The 18604-nt window shown below is 39.2% G+C and overlaps 1 protein-coding gene across 6 annotated transcripts in view; it reads left to right on the forward strand.

Moving 5' to 3' along the window:
• The first annotated feature begins 1857 nt into the window (after window positions 1–1857).
• The window catches only part of tanc2b (tetratricopeptide repeat, ankyrin repeat and coiled-coil containing 2b), a 195687-nt gene continuing 178940 nt past the window's right edge, over window positions 1858–18604 (forward strand). For 4 of the 6 annotated variants that reach the window (XM_088069806.1, XM_088069807.1, XM_088069808.1 and 1 more), the window contains exon 1: window positions 1859–2331. The gene's annotated coding sequence lies outside the window, so the exon portion shown is untranslated. Of the gene's footprint in view, window positions 2332–18604 lie in introns of all 6 variants that reach the window. The other 2 variants (XM_088069805.1, XM_088069810.1) reach the window with 1 other exon arrangement.

The raw sequence follows: 18604 nt of genomic DNA on the forward strand, positions 1-18604 counted from the left end.
GTCGGCCGTTGGTCAGGTTTGGACATTGGTAAACATTTGTTGCCCAAGTCATTGCTTTGTGTCTAGCATTGTTGGCCCTTGCTGGCCCTTGCTGGCCCTTGCTGGCCCTTGTTTGCCCTTATTGGCCCCTGTTGGCCCTTGTCGGTCCTTGCTGGCCTTTGTTGACCCTTGTCTGCCCTTGTCAGCCCGTATGTTGATTTCTAAGGTAATGAAAACAAAACATTTCTGAGTTTCAGGTGATTATAAACTATTGAAAATATAATAAAGAATATTATATTCCAGTTTTGCCAAAAGATGCCCTTAAATCCACACTCAACCTTTAACAAATGAATGCAGTTTTTAAAAAGCATTCATGTTTTTTGTAAATATACTGTTACTCTTTTGGCGAAAATGGCATTACACTGGGGAAAGAGCACATTATGACTTGTTTAGGACCAAAAACTCCAAGTTTAGGACTTGGGACTTAAGTGCAAAGACTTACTCGTGACTTGCAAAACAAAGACTTTGTCCAACCTCTACTCAGCACTAACTGGGAAAAAGTGACTTTACTTGTGCAAAAAACCTCATGAAGTAAATCCCAAGTCGCTTAAGTTCATATGTGAATACTGCTGCAGGTTAATCAAGATAAGGGAATAAGTAGATTACAGCTAATGCCAGATTTTCAATCACTTTGTAATCAGCACTAATGTGGTTGTAAGTAAAGGTATATTTAAACTATGACCACCAGTCATTATAATAACAAGAACTACAATATAATCAATGAAATTGTTCACAAAATTATCATTTTATTATTGCATATTAGTTTAATTGTGATACATTTAATTGCTGCCTTATCAGTTGCTCAGCTGAGGGCCACAGTGAAGTGCTGTGCTACATTTCTGATTGTAATTCTGTCTGATAGGTAATTTTATTGACTGATTGAGGAAGAGGTCAGGATAATGTCTGACTCCGGCCAACCCCTTCTTCATCTATCATTCCAAAATGTCAGGTGGCATGATCTGCAGGGGAGATGAATTGGAATTTGATTGGCATCGACCTTGTTTCTCTTGAATAATTATGAATGATTTAGGTATTAGTGCCTTATTTCATCATAAATTATTCATAGGCCCTACCTCTCCACCCCCACTGTTTGTTCCTGTGCTCCAGTGGGATTTCATCTGCGTCAAGCTGGTCAGAGAAAAAACGATTCATACCGGAAATAAGGCAGTGTTAACTGTAAAAATAAATATAATAATATAAGTCAGAATAGATTTATTTTGATTGTGTCTAATTGTGTTTTAAGCATATTTTTTTTTATTTTGTGTAGCCTATTCATTTGTACACACATATATAGTTACTTTACAGTGGTGCATATACTGTAGGTTACATGTAATGCATTGATGGATAAATGGATGGGGCCACTGGGTATAGGCACAGGGGCTCAAAGTGTCAGGAGCCCCCCAGGCCTTCACCCGCAAAATGTCACTCCAATTAACCGTGACAACCAGAAGCAGTCTCAAAATGACCACAAAGGGAAATTAAATTACTACATAGAGACAAAATGACCCCAAAGAGACACAGAATGACTTCAAGGAGATGTAAAACAGCAGCAAAGAGACATAGAAGAATTTTCAAAAAGGCATGAAATGACAACAACAACAGTCACACCAAATATGAGGGCTCTGTGTGGTGGGATTTTTTTTAATAGTAGACTTTTTATTGATAATAATTTTGTCATTGTAACACCAATGACATAAAAAAATGCACAGAAAAAAAACTTACTTTTATTTTGGTGAGAACTTTAAATGGATAATACAGCTGGTAGTATTTTATTTTGAAATCTGGCACAGGAAGTGTGATATGTCAGAGGTTTCGGTGACTTTACACAGTGATAGGCAGGTCAGCGCTCCATGTTGCGGCGCTGCGTGGCAGTGGGCACCGACTGGCTCTGACTGCACCACACACACATGACTTTAGTTGTGAATGGCCCCGACACTCGGCACGTTTGGCGCGCGGGAGGAAGTCGCCGTCAGTCCGGGCAGAGCTACCTGCTGCAGACCGTGCTCGCGCCGCGTACACCCATGGGTGTCGCTACTGTGACTCCTGTCTCCTGCGTTTGGACTGATTGTGGCAGCCGCTTTGATCGGTGCAGTTGTTTTCAAGCTATTTCGGAGCGACTGGGAACGTGCGGACTGCTCGAGTGATTTGGATTGAGGAGCCGCACGGAGCGCTGCAGCAGACACGGTACAACACCGGAGCCGCAGCAGCAGCAGCAGCAGCAGCAGCAGCAGAGAAGGCACGGGTGTGATGCCAAAAACTGACCAGAAAAACAAAGGTTCAAGTCTCGGAAAGGTAATCTGCCCTTCTTTTGTACAGCAACTTCTGCTCTGCCTCAGCTGCACCTATTTGCAGTTTAAAGTTTATTTGTTTTTACATTTCATGTGCATGTTATAAGTGTCAGGCTCCTGCAGCAGTCAATCTATAACCTATAATGTCTTGCCGCTGCTCATAGGCAAAGCCCAGCCAGCCAGCTAAGCCAATAAACACCCCCAGTAGTGTTTAATGAGATAGACTTAGCTGCTCCTTTGTACACAATAACAAGCATTTCTTTTGTCAGCAACATGTGCACGACTTTCATTTTAGAGCTGTGCAATACAATGTTTGTTTTCTCTGACATTATATGGATAATTTGTGATAGTCATTCATACATCTCCTGTAAGGAGGAAGGTTGCCACAGAATTTGCGGATAAAACAGAGGCCTTGGTGTAAATGGATGTTAAGATTATTTTGTAGGGTATTCATTTGTGCACACAGTTACCTAGCAGTGGTGGATATACTGTAGCCTGTAGGTTACACATAAGGGGTACTTATCCTCTGTGCACGGATGGATTAATGGATGGACCTATGGGCACAGGCTCAGGGGCTCAAGGAGTCAGCCCCCCCACGGCATTCACCTGCAGAATGTCACTCAAATTAACCTTAACCAAGCAGGAGAAAACTCACAATGACTACAATATGACTTACAATGACTACAAAAAGGGAAAAACAATCATAAACAGACACAAAATTACTACAAAGAAACTTAAATCAGCTAAAAAGAATTCAAGAACTCAAACAACTACAAAAATAAGCAAAACAACCAGACATTAAAAAACTACAAATTGATGCAAAACAACTCAAAAGAGATGCAAAACAGCTACAAAGAGATACAAAGCAACTACAGAGACGTAAAATGACTACAAAAAAGAAGTACAGCAACTACAGACAATAAAGTACAATTTGATAATAAATGACTACAAGGAGATAAAAACAGCTGCAAAGAGACACTAAGTAACTACAAAGAGACACACAAAGCAACCACAAAGAGACAAAATGGCTATAAAGTGATGGAAAGCAATTACAAAGATATACAAAATGACCACAAAGAGGCACGAAATGATCACAAAAAGACACAAATTGACTGTGAAAAACAATACCACAAAGAGATGCGCAACGACTACAAAGAGACACAAAATGACTACAAAGACACATAAAGCAACTACAGAAACACAGAATGACTACAAATGGACATAAAAGAACCACAAAGAGACACAAAATTACTACAAAGACATGCAAACCAATCGCAAAGGCACTTAAAATGACCACAAAGAGACACAAAATTACTACAGAAAGACCCAGAATAACCAAGAAGACACAATATCACAGAGAGATGCATAATGACTGCAATGAGACACAAAATTACTACAAAGAGATGTAAAGCAACTACAGAAACACAGACTGACCACAAAGAGACACAAAATGACTACAGAATGACACAAAGAAATATTACCACAGAGAGATGCATAATGACTACAAACTACAGACATAAGACAACTACAGAAACACAGAATGACCACAAAGAGACACAAAATGACTACAGAATGACACAAAGAAATATTACCACAGAGAGATGCATAATGACTACAAACTACAGACATAAGACAACTACAGAAACACAGAATGACCACAAAGAGATAAAAAAAAATTACCATAAAGAAACAAAACCAGAAAATAGATGCGCAACGACTACAAAGAGACGCAAAGCAACAATAAAAAGATGCTAAACAAGTAGTGCTCCAATGAAGAAGAGGTGGTGGGGCCCTCTGCATGTCTGTACCCAGGGGCCCTTTCTGTCATAATCCGCCCGTGCTTGTATGTGTAACCTATATTCAACGCACACAGTCTGAAGGTATAAGGGGGGTGCCCACCCAGACAACAAGCTGTCCATGAAGTGCGGAGGTTTATACTGAAGAAGCTGAGCTGTTGTTACTTGTTGAATGGCTTCAGGCCAGCACCTACCTCACTCTGCACAGCCTATTATCTGACATCTGGTCCTTCTCGACGGGTCTTATGTGGTAATAGTATGTTTCGACAAAGCCTGTTAATCTGTGTAATGCCTGTTGTTTGGAAGGGGAAAACGCTTATTTCCCTATGATCACCATTCAGCACTTTATGTGGCGGGAAGTCTGCCTTGGATGGGGGATGTGATAGGATGTGAAAACCTTGGAAGTTGTTTTATGTTTCCCAGTTATATGGTTTGGATTAAACATGGTGCAGATTTGTAAAATGGCAAAACTGTCACATCCAAAAAATGTCATTTTAAGGGCTTAGTTTACTCTTTACTCTTAAATCGCAAGCTATGGCATCCAGAGAAGTGCTGTGATAAAGCATTTATCAGAAAAATAGGTCTGCAGACTGCTAAGATTTGGGATCTAGCACTCATGGTTTTTGTATGAGCCTTGAGATGACTGCTATCTCGCTGTACTTTTTTTATTCAAGTTCTTGGTTGTCAGCTCGGCTCGGCACAGATAAAAGACAGTCATCCTCAAAGCGTTCTCTCATCACATCAATGACATGCGCTAGTTTTGCTTCTCCCTAACTCCTGACACACATCTGTGAGTTCACAGCGAGGAGGTTTTCCATTATGAGATCATGATGTTTTTCTTTTTTAGTCGACCAGCCTTAAATTCTTTTGTCTTTCAGTGCTTATCTGGTCGGGGGGGGGGGGTTAGTGACAAGGCCTTGTTTTCCACAGTCCGTGCCAACACAGGCCCTCCCGTCACGCTCACTGACAGGCCAAAGGTCAAAACTAAAAAGATTCTGCTTCAGAGAATGGCTGGAGGATTTCTCCGTAACTGAAAGTTGACAGACGACAGCCTTCATTTTCACACTGTACTTAAGAAAAGCACAGTATGAATAAAACATGCCTCAAATCTTTGGATCAAAACTGAAACTAAAAGTAGGCACTCTAAACGCACTGTGCCTGTGTTGCACTAGATAAAATGTAATTTATTGTTGAGTGCGAAATCGTTATCATCAATTATGCAAGCCTAATTAAGTGGAATTGTCAGAAATTCAATTAATGGAACATGAAATCTCAGTTTGCATCCCTTAATGAAAATGTCCACCCTAAAACACTAAATCACCTCTTGAGATATTCTGCTTTTAGTCCATATTGTTGAGTATATTTTTTAAGTTTTGTCTGTTTCCCCTTTGCAACTGGCGGTCAATGTTGTTTTTTTAATCATTTCTATGATCATTCTCTAACCTTAACTATGAATTTATTATTATAACCATAAAACCAAAGGCCCCATAACGTTGACAAAGCAGTTATTTAACTCAAACTAAGATGTTCTCTTAAGTTTCAAAAACTGCAGTTCTTCTAATGGCCACTTAAGACGCAAGTCAATCCCCTTAGACCCCCATGTTATAATGCCGAACATTACGGCAGAAATATACATGTTTACAGCCCGGTACAAAACGGTTTCTATCTCTATCACTAATTTCAACATTCACAACAACTTTATTGGGGGGTAAACCCATTTACATGTTATTAAATCTTTTAATAACATGTAGGGAGGTTAAGTTAATTGATACTGATAGACACTGATTGACAGCAGCACCCTTTGGTGGCGCTTTAAGACACACCAGGCAGTGGCATGTTTTTTTTTAGTTCGTTTTTTTTTTTTTTGCCTTTTTGCCAAGGGCAGCTAGATTGAAAGGGAAAGTTAGAGAGAGGAGATGACTTGCAGCAAAGAGCCACAGGTGGGAATCAAACCCTTGGTGCTGCAATGGACTGAGCCTATATGGGAGGCACTCTCTACAAAGTGAGCTAGAGGTCGCCCCTCAGTGGCATGTTTTGATGCTTTGAGAAACCACAGTAGTATAAAGAGCAATAACATCCATATAAGGTGGATGGGAAAGGAGGTGGATTGGTCAAACGCCAGCTTTTTACCTGGGTAACGCTGTTTGTGTCTCATGTGAAACCCAAAATCATTCAATTTTATTTACAGAATAAATTGCTAGTATGTGCAGCATGCTACGCTAAGGACATTCATCACAGACATTACATTAAGTTAGTAACAAACCAAAGCCAAACTTTGATGTTTTCTTTCTAAACCTAAGCACCTATTTTTGTTGCATTACCTATGTTCCAACTTTATTATAAAAAGCAACAGTACATATTTAATAAATGGGAACTGTACATTTCCTTTGAAAATGGATGTTTATTTAAAAAAGAAACCGGGCGTGTAATGAGTATAAATTTACATGTCGTCCCTGAACGTCCAAAACCGACCCTGGGGGTGTATTAAGTGCGCCATAGTTTGATTTCTCTGATCAAGCATCAGTATTTGAGTTGGGAGTGAGAACGTAAATGCACAGACAGATGATCAGATCAGAAAAAGCCTCTACAGGTTTAAGAAAATGACATAGCTTGTCATTTGAAGGACTGAGACCATTGTAGAAGAAATACCACTGGCAATAGTTCAAGTATAACATAATGTGATATAAAAGGTGAAACTCACTTTTTCTTCACCAGAAAATCTCATTTTCACCTAATCCCACTGCTAAAATGTTCAAGCACATTCTCACTCTGTGGGTCACTAAAAGTCATTTTTGGAAATGTACATTTGAATCAGGAGCAGACAAGGCAGACTCAGACAAAGTGGAAACATCAGCGGGCAAATTACATCGCTTTGTTGTAAAATAATAAAATAACAGATTGATGTTGCATAATATTGTTAAAGTTTAAACTCTTAAATTTTCCTCTGAAGTGTTACCAGCAGCTTTTTATAGACAGCTTTATATAACTTATTCTAGTAACAAACATACATGGACACTGTGTTCTTTTGAGTGGTTGGAGTAAATTAAGAGAAACTGCTTCAAATGGATGGGTGATGGGTGAATGGGTGTTGCTTTCTAAATCTTATCAGCTCTGGAAATGTGAGATTGTTTCCCGTACAGGGGAATAAAGGTGTCGTCCTGGGGGATGTTTTCATTTCCCAGAGGGAGCGCTGCTCTCTTTATGCTGCTTTAATCAGAAAATGCAGTCACAGAAACCAGGAAAACCTACTGGAAAAAATGCTTGGCTATGTGTATGAACAGCGTGATCATCAGTTTAGAAGAAATGTCATGTGCAGGGAATTAAAATTGATATTTTGGTCGTAATTTATTGTCTTTTCTTGGCTTGTAACTCAATTCCAAGCCCCAAGAGTGGGCAAGGCAGTCAGGTTAGAAATGGGAGGCAACATTAGCGTCACACACCAGCAGCAGCAGCTTTAACACATTGAGAAATCTATGGATAGAGATATTCGTGATAGTCTGTAAAACACTCCGAAATTGCCTCATTTGGAAGAAACAACTGTGCACTGAACTCCTTTAATGAGGGACGGATTCTCCCCAGGCATGTCCCTCATTTCGGTGTGGCCCTTTGATTATGTAATAATGATGCGAAAAAGGCGTCTCATTCTTTCTTGTTAGTGAATGGTAGCGGAGGTAAAGCCGGGTGCTGTTTCATCTCGGTTTCTCGGCTCCGCTGTCGGAGGAATAATGCTGTGGTTTAGCCGCTGCTTCCCCTTTTGTCTCCTGTACTGCTGGGAGTCAGTGACATTCATTGAGTTCTGATGGGTACATTTTGACTGTTTCTCACTTACTTGTAGCAAACCGCCTTTGACTAGATGAAGATTTTGATGTTTGCGTTGGGAATCAGCCCTCTCTCGCTGCCTCAGACAATCGAGGTTGTTCTGGGGTTGTTGTAAATACCACTTCATATGGCTTTCTGCGGCTTTGAAAAGCGCTTTCAGCAAAACCACAACAACAATGTGGCAGTATCTTGAATATTTGTACGGGAAAGGTCTGTAGATAGATTTGAGGAAAGGTGCTGGTGAGGCTGTTTTGTGTTCTTGTACATGTTGTTGCCTGTTTCTCTTCAAAGGAGTTTGTGTATACACTTTAAAAAAAGACTGCAGCAGCTCAACCAAAAATACAGCGCAGGATCAAAGTGCTTCAGTGTTTTCGTTTGCTACATACAGGCTATTATGATATGTAGGCCTAGTTACGGTTTCATAACAATAAACGGGAGCACTGCATCAATTTATTATAACTTGAGGTTTGGGATTCTTTTGCTTAATATTTTAGTCTGCCTGCTTTTTACAGCATTGTGTTTTGTATATCTGGCAGTGGCATGTGTTCAGTTGCTTCCACATCATTATAGTAGTAATGATTACCACACGGCTTTATGTCCCTAAAGAGAAGGTGTGTAATAAGATGTGTTGTTTAAAAAAAGGCTGTCAATAATATACAAGTCTCATATTCAGCCTCTGCTGTTTTCTTTACTACTTCTTATTTAATCAACACTTTTTCATTGAAGGAAAATGATGCTTCACCCAAAAAAAGATCCTTTGCATATCAGTTACTTATGCCGTGTTGTCTGGGCCTGGATACCAGCAGTGGTGTAGTGGAGGGTTTATGCAGGTATACAGGGTATAGCCACCTCTTTTTCTGGCTGTTTACAGCATATCCTCCGATAAGCCAAAGAACAGTCGTTCAGTAGAATATACCCACTTACTCCTCCGGTACCTGAAATTCAGTATAGGCACTCAACGGTACTTTTTTCAGTACTTTAGTTTTTCTGTGATAACAAAAACTTAATTTTTGAACAAGCTGCAGGGGTGACGTAGTAGACTAAAAAGCATTTCTGTTTTCTAATCACACATGGAGCTAATCTTCTGTCTGTCTCTCTGCGTGTATGTGCGTCTGCTTGTCTAGCAGTGATATGAGGCTATTACTAAAATAATATAAAAAAGAAAAATAGATCAGATGCTTAAACTGTTGCAGTAGATTGGCGCTGCAGCGACAGTTCTGGCTTGCTGGGAAGCCAAAGGAGTTTCTACAGAGCTCTGGCTTTGGGCTGCATCTGCTTCCTGTCTGAAGGTGTATGCCGACTACAACAACAAGAAATTCACTCCCATGCATTGTGTATTGAAAGTGACACTGTTCAAAGCATGTTGGTATATCTGTGATGCAGGCAAAGCTGGAAGTGTGTCGAGAAGGTGTGGCAAATTTAAACAGTGCCCACATCAAGACAGCCAATCAACCTGCAGCCACAAGCGACTGGCGGGGCAGGACGGACATGAGTTTATGCAAATTGGTCATGCATAGTCAGGCTGCACCTTGAAGTTTAACTCAGCAGCTCCACGGAGCTTCGTGGCTGGCCTCCAGAATTTGAGGTACATCACGGCACTTCTACATTTAAACCTGGTATTTTCACCCAGACACACTCTCAGGTATCAGCATTTGGCATTGATGGATTTATGTGAATCTGTACTCAGTAGTACCAACATACTCAAATTCAATTTAAAAGTACTATGACTTCAATACCTAACCTGAGTGATGTCTTGTGGTGTTGCCGTGAAAAAAAAACATTGTTTTTCGTGCATGCATCCACAGTGAATGAAGAATCCAAAAAGACAAAAAAGTAATTGTAAAAAGGAGTAAAACAGCAAAACCACAGTACGTCAAACATCTGTTCACAAACTCTCAGACAAGTTGTGCAGTACATGAGTATATGTGCAGTATAATGTGAATCTCATTTATCTAGTTGCATGCTCACTACTTTCTAAGCACAGGCATTTTCACTAAAAACATACATCATTATCAAGAATTTTTCAGCTTTTGGATTCTTCATTCACCTTGGAGGTGTGTGAAAAGAGCAAAGTTTTTTTTAAACATATTAAACATAACACATGCGTCATTTAAACCTTACTATTCTCAGTGATGAAGTGTGAAACACAAAGCCTAACCTAACACAGGGTAAGTAATTAAAATTTAAATTATCATTTAGTGGGTGAAGTATTCCTTTAAAGAGTACATCTGATTTGTACCGCATGCAAAAACATCTGATTTGTACGTGGAAATCTGGGGATATTTGGGATAAACTTAAATCCATGCACAAATAACCTTATAAATTGGTCACAGTTCAAAACATCTACCTGTGGAAGCCAAACATCAGAACTAATAAAATAAATACTTGTACTAATAATAATCATAATCATTCATCATAATCAAAATTGACTTGCTGGAACACTGTGTACTCTTTGAAAACAGTGAAAAACAACTTGAATAGAGTACAGTTGTTGGCTCGAGTGGCCTGTGAATGCCCTGCAGAATAAATTTAAGTGGTGCTCTTTTTGTTTGCATGTAGAAAATTATCTTTAAAAGGTTAATACGACCTGAAAGATGCTGACATGTAACAACATGTTCAAACTGATGTATTTGTTTGAGACTTGCAGCCTGTTCTCGCTGAGCCTTGGAAGTGATTTCTACCTGTTTCCCCTTCGTTTGCACTGATATATTTCATAATGGCAGTTACTGCTGTGACTGGAGTCTTTGGGCTTACTGCTGCATTGCAGCTTTAATGAAATCAAGTTAATCACTTCTCTCTGGACAAGTGAAAGTGTTACATGCATTCCTTTTATGTGCGCTGCCTCTTAAATTACACGACATTACCTGATTCTGCCAAGATGGCTGGGCTGTTAGATAACTAAGATTGGCTGTGCGGCTGAATCCAGTCGGTCTGCCACTCAAAGTTTCCTCCTGGGAGCTGAAGATCCCTGTTAGCCTATTAGGCAGCTGCTTGAGCCGACCCCAGCTGCTGATGGCTGATGAATGGCAGAGTGTTCATCAGGCTTGGAAGATTTGTTTTAGAGCTGTAACAACAGCTATGATTCAACAACCTTCACCCTGCAGTGTTATTGGGAACAACCAGTGACCTCTGTTAACCCCACCCAATTTTATATGCATAGTTTCACACCATAGTGCTACATAAAATGGAAGTAGCCACTGTTATGTCTCCTTTTAGTTAGTGGTATCCTGTTTTAAAGCATTTTTTGGCATATTGGCCATTGCCATCCTGGATTTTTGGAGCTAGAAGTGACCATATTTGGACGAGAGAGTGCAACTACCCTAATGCTAGCTGCTTACATGATAAGCACAGTCCATTTATAGCAATGTTTAAACCTAATAATACTAATTGTTGTTGGCATAAAACCTTTAGAACAAAATGCACTTACCAGAAAAATTGAATATATAACTCCTTAGTGGGTCTTTTAGTTCAGCCAAACGCAAAATAAGTCTTTTCAGGTGTCTAAAACATTACAGTTAACTTTCTTCACTATAAGATAGTGACAGCTTCAGCTACTCATGTGGACCGATTGACCACAATGCAATAATTGCGTGTATAAAATCTCTGCATCATGTACATAAAATGATATGGTGCTGAGCAACTGCTGAGTTCATCATGCTCTACTTGAACTCATCCTCTCTGTCCTCCTCACTCTCAACATCTGGCGTCACTATTCGCAGATCACCAGCAGGGACTTCCATCATGAAAGCTGTGCGTTTTAAATGCGCGCTGTAATGGGTTCAGCTCAAGGCAAATAGGGTTACCACCATGTCATCTCCTTAATGCTCGTGCATTGACACTGCTGCTGCCATGGCTTTCTAAACGTGATCTGTGGGCCGGCGTCATGTTGTCAATGAGTGCTCTGTCATTTCTAAATAGCTCCACTGTTCCTCCTCATGGTGCACAGTTAGCAGTGGGAGATGGGCCTCCGCTGTGTGATGTGAAGTGCCTTTAATGGGTTAACTCCATTATAATTTGCCAGGCATTTGTGTGTCTGTAGAACACAGTGGACACGTTGTTGTGAATACAGCTGCCTCCATTGGCTTTGTGTGCTAAAACAGGGTGTGACGATGAGTGTAGGAGTGTAGGAGAAAAGGATTTGATGAAAAGTAGTGTTGTTTTGAGTCCAAGCCAGCACTGTTTCAATGATACCCTTTGTATTCAGGAACTCCGATAAATAAAAGGTTGTAAATCATAACTCCCAAGATTAAAGGACAACACTTCCATTACAGTAGCTGAAGAGAATCCAACCTTAATCTTTCATTTAGTAGCTTATAGATCAGTAATACCTAACTTGCGGCCCACAGGCAGAATTGGCCTCCAATAGGGTGCCGGGTGGCCCCCCAACCATTTTCTAAATCACAATAAGGGTAAATTGATTCAAACCTGAAATTGTTTTTGTACTTTAATATACATAAGGTACTAGAGTTCATAAAAAAGCATGAAAATAGAGTGTGTTGATCAAAAATTTGCCAGTTGAGGATCCCCAGACCCCTTAACAGAGGTCTTATCAAAAAATGTCCCAAAATCCAAGAAATGTCCTAAAATCCTGGAAAGATCTTACAATTCTAGAAACGTCCTACAACAAAACGTCCTTCAAACCAAGAAAAGTCCTAAAATCCTAGAGACGTCCCAAAATCGGTGAGACGGCACCTGACATCCTGTTTTTTTGCAAATGTGGCCCCGAGACAGAGCAAGTTGAGTGTCCCTGTTGTAGACTGTTTTGTCAATTTCTGTTTCCAAGGTCAAGAATGAAATTTTAATGTCAAAATGTTTCACATGTCCTTACATCTCTCTGTGGAGGGAATAGCCAATGAGAGGCCAGTTCACAGTGTGGTCAAGCAGAAGAAGCTTTTGTTTTAATTATTGACAGTTTTGTTCACACATTCTGTGAGTGAATGACATTAGGTTTCTTACCAGTTGTCCGTAGGGTGATCTCAGATTCTGTCATTATGTCTGTGATATCAGACTCATCATTTAGCACCATCGTAGGCAAAGTGTCTTCAGGTTTTGATTAAATCTGCTCAGTTCCACGTCCCTAAGCTAATATAGTTTTACTATTATGAAATTTTTTAAAGAGGAAATAATGTGAATCTGCTCTTTGTATAATGCCTTTGAAACTTTAATTGTGTGTCTCCAGTCAAAACACTGTGGGCCCAAACCAGTGTTTGTTTTTTTCCCAGTCTTGCCTTATGTGGAAGTAGAGAATTACTGATCATCATTGAAAACAATTAGAAATATATATGTAATAAAGGGTAGGTTCTGTATTTTTAAACCTATTGGATCCAGGTAGAAAGTTGCCCTTCAATTGTTTCAGGCAATGTGTCAATTAAAAGTGCTTAACATTTGTAGAATCCTTTTTTCTTTTGTAATTAGAACGTTTTAAGTATTAATTTTTGCCCGGTTGAAGACAGAACTGGAGTTTCAGCTAATGTGTCTGACTATAATTGGGGCTTTTAATATAAATTTTCTCCTTGCTCTTCTTAAGAATGCCTGAAAACATCTTTTGTTTCTGTGATCTTTTTGTTAAGAGCACCTTCAGGTTCCCTCAACTGCATGTTAAACTGATAAAGCACTTGGCCTCTTTCTTATTTTTGTAATAATAAGGTTTTCAGTTTTTCTCTTTTTTAACTGTTGTTGGGCTTTATGTCCATGTTATGAACATTTGCCTTTATTTGATGGCATTTTATATCAAAAACATTAAGTAACAATAAATTTAAACATGATGCATGGATTAAGTGCAAGGAAAAGTACCACAAGTTGCAATCATTCTTATTTATTTTACATTTTTATTTGTATTTTTCATTTAAATAGATAGAAATATGGAAACAGTGGTGTGCAGGGTTTAAAATGTACAGATACTCATTTTGCAGCTTTTGCACAATTTATTAAGTACAATAATGAGATGAAAATTGGACATTGTTGATCTTCTTTTTTCTAGTCCATTAAAATATTTTAGATGCATAAGCTTTAATTGGCCCAACAAGCTGCTTAATATTTGCAGGCAAGCCAAAAAACATAATTTTAAATTTACACTTTCCAGGCATACACTTGTATTTTTCACTTTGGGATAACTAAATAACGAAAATGTATCAAAAGAAGAAGAGGAGGCAGTACAACACGCTGACTGTGCTTTACTAAACATACTGAATGCAATGCCCACAAGCAGTACATTTTGACTAAATGAATCAAGTGAAGTGGCTCTTGCTCTGCACATTGTCAGTCTGGAGCTCCGTAATGCTACGTGGCACAGTGTGCAGGCTATTTTTAAGACTCCTCTTAGCTAAACTATTGTGTTTTTCTAAGACCACAATGGTTTCACTCAGCACACTTGTAAATTTTAAAAAGGAAAGCAGATCAAAAAGATGTACTCAGTTTTCTCAGTTCAACCAAATGTCAGATTACTGACCATGGTGCTTGCAGCTGCATGGGTTTGTCTTTTTCAAGAGAAAAGTCTCCATGTGCTGTACCCCTTGGTGGCACTTATTGTAATGTAAGTATAGTGCACTTTGTCTAACGCAGTATTTCCTGTATTTCTGTGTAAATGCAGAATATTCTGCATTATATGCTTCAAAATGCATTGAAATCTTGTTAAGGATTTGACATTTTTCTATTTTATGAAATTTAATCGTTGATAGAGTCCACACACAGCACCAGGGCTAGTTTCAGTGAGTAGTTTCTCTTGTTTTTAACCCTTTGAAACCTGAATTGACATCATTTTTCTTGTGCAGCATTTTGACACCTTTGATTTAAACTTTTGCAACCTTAGCAAACTGGTTTAATTTCCTTTGAAAACAGTGGAAAGGGATAATGAGCAACTTGGCAAGAAAGTTTCTGCAAATTGCAAGAAATTAGTAAAAGGTGACAAGAAAATGACCTGAAAAAAGAGAGAGAAAATTATTAGAAAATTGAAAAAAAGGAAAAATTCTAAAGAGAACTACACATATATATCAAAATTTAAAATATATATAGTATATATTATACTGGCAATTGTTTTCAGCTCATTTCCTTGTCTGTCTTTGTTTTTACTTTCAGGAAATGTTCTTGTAACTTTTACTAATTTCTTGCTAATTTTGGAGGGTCATTTCTTGTTTAGTTACTGTTTACCCTCTTGATATGTTCTTGAAGGTAATCAGGCCAATCTCTCCGGTTTCAAAGGGTTAAGGTAGAGGAGTGGTCTACAGCTTAGCCTCCAGGCACCAAAATACGTCCTTGTCCAGGCATGAGAGTTCATTGTGTTAGCAGTCAGAACATAGAGTCCCCTCTGAGCCCGTCTAAAAATACTCCATACCACCTCTGCCTCAAACTGCACACCAAGGGGCAAGAATAAAGAGGAGCTGCATGAGGCCAGATGAGTAAACAAGCAAACATGCAGTGGTGAGCAGAGCTAAATGCATGTCTCTGGAGTACACTCTGCGAAGGAAAAGTGAGATAGTAATTTAGCCAACTTTTGGGGAATCTGAGGTAACAGCTGGTCCTTCCTGTGAGGACATCACATCTTAAATTAACCTCTTTTAAATAAAAATGCAAAACTCTGAACAGGTCTATTATATTCTAATGCAGGGATCAGCAACTTTTACTGTGATAAGGTGTTCCAGTGGTGTTTAACCGTGTAATTTGTTTTTACTTTATGTGTCTGTCTGGTTTTCAGTAATGTCAGTATTTCAGTAATGTGCCTCTCAATAGCTCCTCTGAATCCTGAAGACGATAGTGTCTTTATTCGGCCATGCATCAAACAAAAGCCTCTTTTATGTATTCTCCGTCTGTGAATGGTTTTCCACGTTTAGCAGTACACTTCAAAATTTTATAGCTGCCCTCCGTAGCCTGAGGGTACACAGAATATTTGGCTCTCTTGATTGACTCAGCTTTATCAGACTCATCTTTGAAGTTTTTCTCTCGATGAGTTTCAAAATGAAGCTTTATACTTGACATTTCGGCTGTGTCTCCTCCTTCAACAATCCCAAACTCCGTTGTCCAACAGGTGAAGACTGCATTTTGTGTTAGTGACAGTGGTGGACGAAGTACTCAGATCTTTTACTTAAGTAAAAATAGCAATACTTAAAAAAATATGTTTTAAGAAAGGGTGTAGATTTAGTTTCAGTATTGTGTTGAGGACACATATGAAAAGGGGGTCAGGGGGTCTTTTGAGAATTAGCCCACTTTCCTGCATTGGGCAGTTTTTTCTTAAAGGAGTCAGTTCAGACAGCAATTTCCAACAACAGTCCTTCGTTGGAAATTGCTGTCTGAGGGAAAGCTTAAGTTGAGAAAATGTTGTTAATTTAGCATATTCTTTGACTGCTATTGCTGTTTTACAGGTGGCAAAAATGCGTTTTGCTGCTTACCCCATCCAGTACATTTCTTAACTCCAGTGTCCGTACTCGATCCTGCTTCTCCAAACTGGCGGCATGCCAACTGACTTACACTGAAGGTAACGCACTGACTATGGATAAATAATCGTATAAATCTTTAAAATTAAATCTTTAACTTTAAAATATCTCTTCAGTATCACTGGATCATAATCAGTGATGAAATAATGTATAATTAGTGTTTCAGTTGTTAAAGATGGGGCTACAGTTAGCTATATTATCTACTGTTGCATAACTTAAGCCATAATAATACATCATAATTTATTAGTTGATCTATTTAAAAAAAAATCTAAATCTGCATAAATGTGAAATACTCAAGTTAAGTAAGAGTACTTCAGTAAGTACAGTACTTGAGTAAATGCACTTTAACTTCACCACTGATCAGTGATATATGTTCTTACAGATTTCCGTGAACTTTTTTGCTCAGCCTTATGACCTCCCATGGCCATTTTCAAACAATACGCTTTCCTAGATTTTAAAGGAAGCATGCCTAATGCAGCTGCCTGATAGCTTAGTTTAACAGACACGGAGAGCGTCAGCCTTAAAGCCTCAAGGTCAGGGTCAGCCAGTTTCACAGTGGGCGACAGGAAGCCTAAGGGACTGCCATCTCTAAATGCCTAATGAGCCTCTAATTGATATCCAGCTGAAAACCCCAGAGTGTTAATGCCAGTCCTGAGGAAACTATATCATGTTGCCTCTTCATTTAGCTGAGAAGACATGGGAGGCCCTGAAGCATACATTTTTTAACACAGAGGTAATGAGAGGTAATGACACAGTGGTCGGTTAGTGAAACTCAGTATCTCTCTTTAGTCGCTGGAGAAAATTAACGATGCTCTTTCGTTTGGTCAGTCTCTGCTCCTCCAGCTGTGTCTCTGGGATCAACACATAAGGAGAAACACATTTCACTCGAGGCTTCACCACCATGCTCGCTGCAGCATTAACGGCTGAGTCGTATTCCCACTCTTTTTATGAGACGTAACTGCTGTAATGAGATGGATTTTAAGAAAGGAGCTAATCTTAGAGAATGCTTTAAACCAGCTCCCCAACCCATATCCCATTCTCCACGCTTTGAAGGCTCCAGCCCCTCTGCCAGGACAGCTTTCAGACTGCATTTGCCTAAATGTTTCACTCATCTTGATCAACACTGACTAAGATCAAGCTCAGAGCTGAAAATAGCAGCAAAGCAACTGCAGCCTTTCTTGATGCTTTGTTGAGTGTAGACCGGCAGATGGCACGTGTTTCTTAAGAAGGTTAGCATTGTTTAAAGTCGATCCTTGTTAATTCAGCGTGCTGGGATAACTGCACGACACACTGTCATTCAAACCTGTACCTGCCACTTAAAGCTCAGACACCTGCCAGGCTGCTGCTCAGATGTTCTATTTTTATTTTCTATGATAAATATTTGACACTATTTAAGAGGTATAAGTAGGTGTTGGAGGTGGTTGTGTTGTTCAGCAGCTTATGGGGATTTTCTTCGCTTCTGGTTCTTCTTATAAGGCGGCCCAAAATCTTTGGTGTTTGGATGATACAGCAGCCCAGTCACCTGAAGAAAGTGTTGGCATTGTTCATTTCTGCAAAACATGGATACAATACTTTTGTACATTTCATATGTATATATGATATATATCATGTCAATGTTTCTAAAGTGTTGTAGTACATGAGCTGACTTTGTCATGAGGAGGTGGAGGAGATGGTGGATGGTGTGACATCAAGGCGAGATTCCCACCAAGCTGCAGACCATTGTTGGAAACCACGAACCACAAAATAGTTTGCTTTTTAGCCATAAAAAGTGGTTGTTTTTTCTGAGACATTGGTGCATTTCCAGCCAGGATAGTGCAACAAAAGGGCTTGTTTTTTACTGAGACATTGTTGTTTTTTCTTCCAAGTCAGTGCCATGAGAAGCGTTTTTTCTTAACGTCATTGCTGCGCTTCCTGCCAGGATAGTGACACGAGAACCATGAAAAACATTTTTACTTAGACATTGTTGTTGACAAAAGTGATAATTTGGACCAAATACTTAAACAAGACAACTAGATTTGAACATTTTAAGAATATGCTAGATAATAGATATATAAAATTGATAAGAGATCTTCCGCCTTCTGGTTGGTTCGTGGTCTAATAAGCATTTTCATGATGGAGCAGTTTATTTCTGAAACTCAAACTGAGACATGGAATAAAGATTGATTTTACTTTGAATTATCTTCAAAACACAATTAAAGGAGTCACTTTATTAGCCACGAATGTGTCTTTGCTCGTT

Source organism: Plectropomus leopardus, chromosome 19 (genome assembly GCF_026936395.1).
Source record: "Plectropomus leopardus strain MGB_pleo_1.0 chromosome 19, ASM2693639v1, whole genome shotgun sequence".
Classification (NCBI taxonomy): Eukaryota; Metazoa; Chordata; class Actinopteri; order Perciformes; family Serranidae; genus Plectropomus; species Plectropomus leopardus.